The following is an 8,895-nucleotide window of genomic DNA, read 5'->3' as shown; positions in this document are numbered from 1 at the left end:
CTCTGGGATTCTGTCTCCTGTTCCCTCCATGCCGCAGGCTCTGGGGAAGTTCAGCTCAGTGTGGAAGGCTGTTGGGGAGAAGCGGATCAAAGATGCCGTCACCTCCCGTAGCAGTGATAGCAACAAGGCTGATCCTGCCACATCCACACGTGAAGCTCGTGGGGCTCAGCGGGCAGAACCTGGACAGGGATTGCCACAGAAAATTCAGGTGCTGCAGGATCTGGCTGGGAAAGCTTTGGTAGGTGCTACAACATCGTCTGAGCTCCAGCATGAAGCCAAGGGGGGTTCCAGCTCCAGCAACTCCAGACTTTCAGGGGACACATCAAAGCAAGCGGCTGGACCCTATATAGCTGTCAAATACCCAGTGGCACTTTCACAGCAGGAGAAGGGGGAGCCCCGGGGTGCTGGCTGAACTCCAATTCAGAGAATTATGTTCTGCCAACCTTCATTCTCCCTACAGCTTCGATCGGATACGGGATTTGGAGGCTTTTCTCTGCTGAGATGTATTTCTGGCCCTTTTTCCCGCTGAATAGACTCTTAATATAAATAAAAAAGCCCCGAAAATCTCCACCCGGTCCTTCCTGTGCAGCATGGCCTGTGCCACATCAGCCTGGGGAGAAACCAGTTGTGTTCACGGGCTCTGAAATGCGCTTCATGAAGGTGCTCACACCTGCAGTTTGTGTCCCTGTCACCCGCTGTCCATGTCCCTCCACAAACAGGAGGCTCTGCCAAACACATCTTACAGCTAAAATACTGACACCCTTCACCAGACACTACAGATCCACGAGTGCCGGTCGCTCCCTAAAGAGCCCGGCGCCGCGGGTGTGCGAGCCAAGAACGCTGCTCTCCCTTGTTGACCTTCTGCCGAGAGAAACGCTTGAACGGGGACATTAAGTGATCAACAAGCGTAAATTAGGGTAGCGAAAGGAGAGACCTCTCGCTGGAGCTGTGCCTCCGTATCATTTAAACAGGCTTGAGAGGCTTAATTGTGGGCTCTGGAGAGCACGGCCAGGCTGCTTCACCCCATGCTCGTGTCGCCCCAGCTACGAGCGGGAACTGCCCAGAGTCATTCACCGCCTGTGGCACCGGAACATTCCCATGTCCCTGGGAATTACGGCGAAGAGAGGGCTGACAAATCTCAGCTGGGTGAACACACAAAACCCCCGGAGTCCCAGACACTGTGTGTTTGTTTTCCTGCTGCTGTGGCTCCTGTTAGAATCCGTCAGGAGGTTTCTCTCTGTATTTCACTGTGGTGGGAGCATGTGCAGCTTGGATTCTGCTCAATCCCCTTTTATCGGCTTAATTTGACGCTGCAAAGCAAAGGGTCAGAATCCCAGGAGACAGAAGCCGTTCCTCTGAGCCTGCCTATGAACATCCGAGAGGTTAATAAAGAGATCCCTGAAGCTGCAACAATTGCACGGACAGCCCGTGGAGTACAAGAGCTTTCCTTTACCAAAGGGCCAGAATTGAGTTCTCTCCCACCTGAGGATCTCTCCCAATCCTTTATCGGGCTGACAGGGCGCCCCGTGTCCCAGGAGACATCCCGGCGTCCTCATCCTCTTCCTCCGGGGACAGCGCTGGCACAGCACAGATGCCCAAAGCCCTTGTCAGCCCTGAAAGACAAAGCAGCTGCTTTTATTTCTTCCTGTCAGCAACCGCCCTTCCCAGCTCGGCTTTTACAAACCCGCTGCCTCGTTTACTACAAAGAATGTTCCTGCATCGTGTCCCGGGTTCACCTGGGGTGTAGCTGCATCCGGTGCTTCCCTCCTTTTTGCCTTTGTCTGTTCCCCTCTGGCAGAGACCTCTTGATATTCCCCCTCTTACTATAATATACTTCCTTCTGCAAAATGCACTAATTTCATCCCTCTGAGGGAGCAATGAGCTAAGGAGCATCCACAGGGACTTTCAACTTTCAACAACTCGGAGCCCCAGGTTCCAGTGTAAGTTGGGGAATGATCCATTAGAGAGCAGTGTAGGGGAAAGGGAGCTGGGGTCCTGGGGACAGCAGGGTGACCATGAGCCAGCACTGGGCCCTTGTGGCCAGGAAGGTCAATGGTACCTGGGGTGGGTTAGAAGGGGGTGGTCAGTAGGTCAGAGAGGTTCTCCTGCCCCTCTGCTCTGCCCTGGGGAGACCACACCTGGAATATTGTGTCCAGTTGTGGCCCCTCAGCTCCAGAAGGACAGGGAACTGCTGGAGAGAGTCCAGCGCAGCCACCAAGATGCTGAAGGGAGTGGAGCATCTCCCGTGTGAGGAAAGGCTGAGGGAGCTGGGGCTCTGGAGCTGGAGAAGAGGAGACTGAGGGGGGACTCATTCCTGGGGATCAATATGGAAAGGGGCAGTGTCAGGAGGATGGAGCCAGGCTCTTCTGGGTGACAACCAGTGACAGGACAAGGGGCAATGGGTGCAAACTGGAACACAGGAGGTTCCGCTTGAAGATGAGAAGAAACTTGTTTGGGGTGAGGGTGGCAGAGCCTGGCCCAGGCTGCCCAGGGAGGTTGTGGAGTCTCCTTCTCTGCAGACATTCAAACCCGCCTGGACACCTTCCTGTGGAACCTCAGCTGGGTGTTCCTGCTCCATGGGGGATTGCACTGGATGAGCTTTCCAGGTCCCTTCAACCCCTGATATCCTGGGATTCTGTAATGCCAGAAACCCAGCAACCACATGCAACGCTTTACTCAAAGAGGGGTTTGCTTTGTTTTTAAATCATAAAGTTAAACATTTGTTTTCCTAATAACGGCGGTGCTGTGACAACGCCCTTCCCACAGGGCTCTCGAGAGTTTTTCTCAAGGTTGTACGTTACCATCCTCACTTTACACAGGAACAAGAGTTCAAACCACAGACAGGTTAAATACTTTGCCCAAAACCACGAAGAAAGCGAGTGGCGGGGTGTGGAAACGCCGAGGTCTCTTCCCACCCTTAGTGCTACCAACCATCGTTCCAGGAAAATCAAAGCGTCCAGCCAGATTCTTGATGCCTTTTCCAATTAATTTTCAGTGGAGGGAAGTAGTCAAAGCACGGGATTCAGTGCAGAACTCTGACTGCGCCTGCAGTCAACTTGTCCCAACGAGATGGGATCAGAAAGGCTCAGCCTAAGCCGTAGACCTCAAATTAATAGAGATCATTCTTCTGCTGGAGCAATGGGATGCCCATCTCTTTTGGGGAAGATCCCTGCTGGTGCCACTCAGTTTAATGACACCTGAGGGTCGTATACGGGCAACCGCACACAGGGATTTTGGGCCGATCCCCTCGGCCGCGGCGGCGCTCAGGCTGAGGGGGTGCAGCTCGGGTTGTCGTGGCCACTCGTGGTTGCACATCCTTTGAGCGCAGACCGAGGTGTAATAAACATGCAGAGGAAACGAGCGCACGCTGCATCTGCCACGTGTGAATTGAGCTCTCAGGAAGCTCTGCAGCGCTGCAAAGCGCTGCAAACCACCCACGGCCAGCGGTTCATTTTCAGGTAGGGATACAGAACGAGGTGGCCTTATTCGAGGAAGCATGGTAACAGCTGTAATTGCTCCCACTTAATTAAAACAGGCGACCTTTTGGGTTGCAGCTGTCCTATGGTAAAACGGCTCTTCCCCCAAGCTCGTTGTTTAGGATGATGAGGCAGAGTGTGGTGAGAGCACCAGCGCATATCGCGAGGAGAAGGTAATTGTGCTTTCACCTGCTGCTCGGGCTTGCAGACGACCTTCTCCAATCAAACATTAACTTTGCAGCAAACAATCATTAGGGAGCATTTGCAGGCTTTAATAATTAATGCTTTTATTAATCCGCTGACTCCACTTCAAGCAACAGGTCTCTTCGAAATTAATTCTGTTGCTATTTAGAGGAGAAAGCAATGAATGCCATTGCAAGGCAGAGAAAGGAGGAAGGTATTTAGATTCCACCGCACTTTCCACAGGTACTGGATCTGCTCCTGGATCTACAATTATGCAACTTATTAACTGAACTGCCAAACATAAGGCTGAGTAATTCTCAAAGCCTGGGATATGAGAAATAGTATTACTGGCAGCCACGCCATCCAAAATCCAACCAAGACAGACCACGGGCTGCAACTCCATCAGCTGCTTATTGGCTGCACAGAGCAAGGGAGCTGGAGAAGAGGTCCAGCCGAGCAAATTAACTCCTTCGGAATAACGATCCCGCTTGTCTAACGAGCCAAGGGGTGAGCGGAGGGGGCTGCGCGTCCTCGGAGCCGAACTGCACGGGGACCCCCAGCCGGGAGGGAGTAAGTTCTACCTGTCAATGACCATCGCTCAGCTCGGCGATCGCTCGGGCTCGTGGGACGTTGCAGTTGTGCTGAGAGCCCCGGGAATCCGAAAGGTCAAACAAAAGCAAGAGGCACCTCCAAGCGTGTTGTTGCTCAGCCGCCGGTGATCATTTTGAACCCCTGCTCTTGTAAGCGCTCTCACCGAACAAATAAAGTTGCTGTTTCACAGGCTCGCTAGAGAGCCGACCGGATCAGATACACAAGCTGGGAAGAACTCAGCGGTGTTTCTTACCTATAATGTTTTGCTTCCTTGGATCACCATCTATTGAAGAGCAGGGCAGCACAACGAAACACAAAGAAATTACAAAGCAAACTCAGCGAAGGGCAGAGGGGAATCAATAAGTGTTAGTTAATGTAACCACTGTTAAACATGCGATGCTGAAAACTGTAAGGAGGGAGTGCTGAGAAAATTCTCCTGTTCAATTCCCGTGTCTCTCCAGATCAGTTTCTGTGACCATTTTTCAGTTAAAACCCCCATTTTGCAGCAAATCGCAGCGACGGGGCTGGGGGCAGAACCCACGCCTGCTCAGGGCTTCACAGAGCTCCGCGTGAACCACCGGATAATGGTCCCTTTGGAGCGGTTTGGTACATGGGGGACAATCGATCCGGCTCCCTCTGCGGCGAATAACCCTGGTCTTTGTGTTCCAACACTTGGGGAACGTTCCGACCGCCCGAGCGTCGCTGCCATTGGGAAACGCAGCATGAGAAGCAGCCCGTTAATGCACCGCTTCGTGCGTAATGTATAGAACAACTCATGGTCTCACTCCTCCGGCTCCTTCCTCATCAGCGGGGGTCCTGCTGTTCTCCACCACGCTGCTGCATTTCCCTCTTGTTTTCTTTAGCTGTGGTAAATCAGGAACAAATTTAAAAGAGAAGGAGCAGAAGATATCAGACTCTTGTTAAAAATACGCACATATTTCAGTTTTGCATTTTATTGCTACTAAAGTTTTGCAGCTGTGGGCAAGACAGGACCAGGAGGAAGCCAGAGAAATTCCTACCTGTGAACTACGACATGCAGGCTCCGCATTCCTGTGTCGGAGCCAAAGTCCCCTCGGAAACACAGTTTAATAATGCCCTAAACACCTAAAGCAGCAATAAATACGGAGCGAGCTTTAAAATATTTCCCTAAGAAGCCAAGAAACAAAAATCCCATTGAACAGATGGGTAAGCAACTAGAGAGAAGTTAAACAGTTTCCTCCAGGACACGCACTCGGCCGCAGGGAGATGGTATTAAAGTGAAAATGATCCCCATTTCTTGGCATCGTTCAAAATTGGCCGTGACCCTCTCAAGCCCAATGTGCAAACCCACGTCTTTGTAGCAAATGGGAGCAGCTCAGATGCCTCCAAAGCAAAGCAAGAATGGCAAGAATAAGGTTAATTCGTTGTCGGCCAGGCCTTTTTGTATTAACAAGCACGACTTGGTTAGTTTTAAACAGGTTTTAACAGCAAGTAATTGCATAAACACCAACCTGGGGTGACTGCAGTGTTGGGGATGCTGATCTCCTGATTAAATATAAAGCCTAAGAAGACTCAGCCTGCAGAGCCCTCCCCATGGTCTCTCTCTCTGCTCAATCGCCTCTTTTCTTCTCATTATACCCTTCGCTTTAATGCTTTGGTGCCAGTTTTAAACTGAAATTAGCAAATTGATCATTAAACGAAGTTGAAGCAGACAGACAGACTCACATAAATACTTATATTTTCATATGAAGACCAAGAAGAAAGAAGAGTAGGAAATATGCGTTCAAATTTCTCTATTAGAGCCAGAAAATTAAGAGTATCGGGCTTATCAATCTGCGCCTGGAAGGCACAGTTACTGGCGCTCAGAAATGTTAAAAAGATTACCTATAATATATAGATTTCTTTTTAACGTAGTGACAGAAAACAGGTGAATGATACTCAGCCAAATTTAGCAAAATGAAATAGGCACCTTGAAAAAAATGCGTCCCCAGGGAACATTAAAAGGATCAATTGTACCCGGCAAGGAAGGAGCCTTAAGGTGAGTGGGTTTGGAAAGTTGTGCTCCCGATGTGTAAAAAGGCCCCTCGGAAAGGGCCGGTCCGTTTGCACACTCTGTCTCGCAGTGATGTGCGGACTCCGTGGAGCAGTGGCCGTGAATCTCCCTACGTCACCGCAGTTCAAGCCTGAACCGCCAGGTCTTACCCACATTGGCCCTGCCAAGGGGTTGGAGCTGCCAAAATGGGCAGAGCTCGAGTTTGGAAAGCTCGGCTCCCATCTGGGCAGCTGTCCTGGTTTTGTTAATAACAAGTTTCTCTTGCAGTGAATTTCCCTGTCAGCTAAAGCTTCATATCAGCTGCATTTTCCTGGAGAACCAGATCCATGTTTTGGCGAACACAGCAATGGGATGTGAGGTTATTGATAAGCATGGATGGACATCTCGCCAGAGGGACAATGAGAAACTGGTGACCAAAAACTGACCAATGGAGTATAACATCCCATTCACGTGAATACTTCATAGAAAAGTGGGAGATCACGAGGATCTCGTCCCTTTTCCCTATGGTGACATTAGGAGAGGACCTTGCTGGTCGTCCCTGCGAACTGAGGCCAGTGACAGACTGAATCCAGCTCCGGTTGCTGCAGAGTCCAGTCCAGGACTTCGGGTGCCTGCTCTGCAGTTGCCAGGACTTTCAAGATTGGTTTTGTATATTTTGTATTATTTTCTCTATTTTATCAGTAGCATTAGTAAAACATTTTTAATTTCCCACTCTCTTCTCTCTGTCCTTCTTTCCCTCCCGATCGCCTGTGCTGAGTGGGAAGGGGGAGAGAGAGGGGCTGAAGGGGGAAGGGGGGGACACGCTGCTGCTGATCGATTCCTCCTCCTTCTGCCAGGCCGTTGGCGCTCGGAGCACTTTGGGGCCAATATCCCCCTTGTCTGCATATAGATAGATATATATATATATAACACAAGGCGCAGATGCTCTGAGTTTGGTCCAGACTTGTAAGCGCAACTTTTAGATTAGTGAAGTAATAAAAAACGAGTGAAAAATAGCTAAATGGAAAGGGGAGGGGGAAAATGCAAAGCACATTCATTCCGTAATCTTTCTCATCTTGTTAAAAGAATAACGTCCCCCCCACCGGCCGCACCAGACGAGGAACCAAAGCAGGGGGTAATTGCATTTAAATCAGGAAAGCAAAGGAATGAGCTAATGGAGGTTCAGCTCAACAACAGGGTGTTAATAGGACACGTTACAGCACCCTCCCTGCCCCACATTAATAATTGGTATAAAGTCTTAATTTGTTTAAGGTTAAAAAGAAGCGTTTGTGTATATATATAGTATTTTTATATAGTTTTTGATGCTGTACCATCACCACTGACGTGAAATACGTTGCGGAGAGTTCCCTGTATTTGCACCAACTCCAGCCCAGGATCTATATGGCCTCGCTCTCTGCGACACAAAGCTCCTGGATATAGAAAATAAAGCAAAACCGCCTTCCTGCCCTTTCGTTAATCTCCGAGCAGCCGCACGCGGAGAGAACGTTTGCATATTGATGATACTTTTACTATCGCACTAATGAGCATATTTCTGAGATCTCTGGGCTCCCCAAGATGAATTTCTTACGCTTTCGCATAACGGAAAGGCTATGAAATAACATCCAGCTGTCTGTTCGAAAAGAAATGGGTTTTTCCCCAGTATTTTGGGGACAGTGAGGCTGGTATCCCTGCTCTGAGCAGGCCTGGGCGGCCTGAGCCCTCTCGTGGCTGTTTAGAGGATACAAAGAACTTTTCAGCAAGTTCTCACTTTCAAAACAACTCACAGATCCGTTCTCTTTGGGCCCCCCAGATCTCAAATACCTTCATCATGAACATTTAGTTTCAGAACCAAATTTGCCCCAATCTGACAGTGTTCAAGAAGAGACTGGACACCGTCCTCAGACACACGGGTGAGCTGTGGGTGTCCTGTGCAGGGACAGCAGTTGGACTCCACGATCCTATGGGTCTTCCCAGCTCAGGACATCCTATGATTCTGTGATACTTGGGCTACTTTATTTTTTTCCTCCTCAAGCTTCAAGCTTCTCCTATTTCTTTTTTTCCACCTTAAAACAAGATTTTAAAGTTACCTCGTTAAGGATGGTATATGATGAGTCGTCTTTACAGTATCGGTGCGCTCCAAAGAGCCCCCGGGGCTTTGCAGGCAGAAATGAATCCTATGGGTGATGGATCTACCCTATATAATCGCCTCCCTTTGCTTTTTGATACATGGGACTAAAAGTAGATGAAGCATAAACTTTGTGATAAAAATTGCTCAAAATTAATCTGTGTAGCAGTTCACAGGATCCCCGAATGTCAGGGGTTGAAGGGCCCTGGAAAGCTCATCCAGTGCAATCCCCCATGGAGCAGGAACACCCAGCTGAGGTTCCACAGGAAGGGGTCCAGGCGGGTTTGAATGTCTGCAGAGAAGGAGACTCCACAACCTCCCTGGGCAGCCTGGGCCAGGCTCTGACACCCTCACCCCAACAAGTTTCTTCTCATATTCAAGTGGAACCTCCTGTGTTCCAGTTTGCACCCATTGCCCCTTGTCCTGTCACTGGTTGTCACCCAGAAGAGCCTGGCTCCATCCTCCTGACACTGCCCCTTTCCATATTGATCCCATGAATGAGTCCCCCC

This window comes from Patagioenas fasciata, chromosome 25 (genome assembly GCF_037038585.1).
Source record: "Patagioenas fasciata isolate bPatFas1 chromosome 25, bPatFas1.hap1, whole genome shotgun sequence".
Taxonomy (NCBI): domain Eukaryota; kingdom Metazoa; phylum Chordata; class Aves; order Columbiformes; family Columbidae; genus Patagioenas; species Patagioenas fasciata.
Note: the sequence above shows the minus strand (reverse complement) of the source record.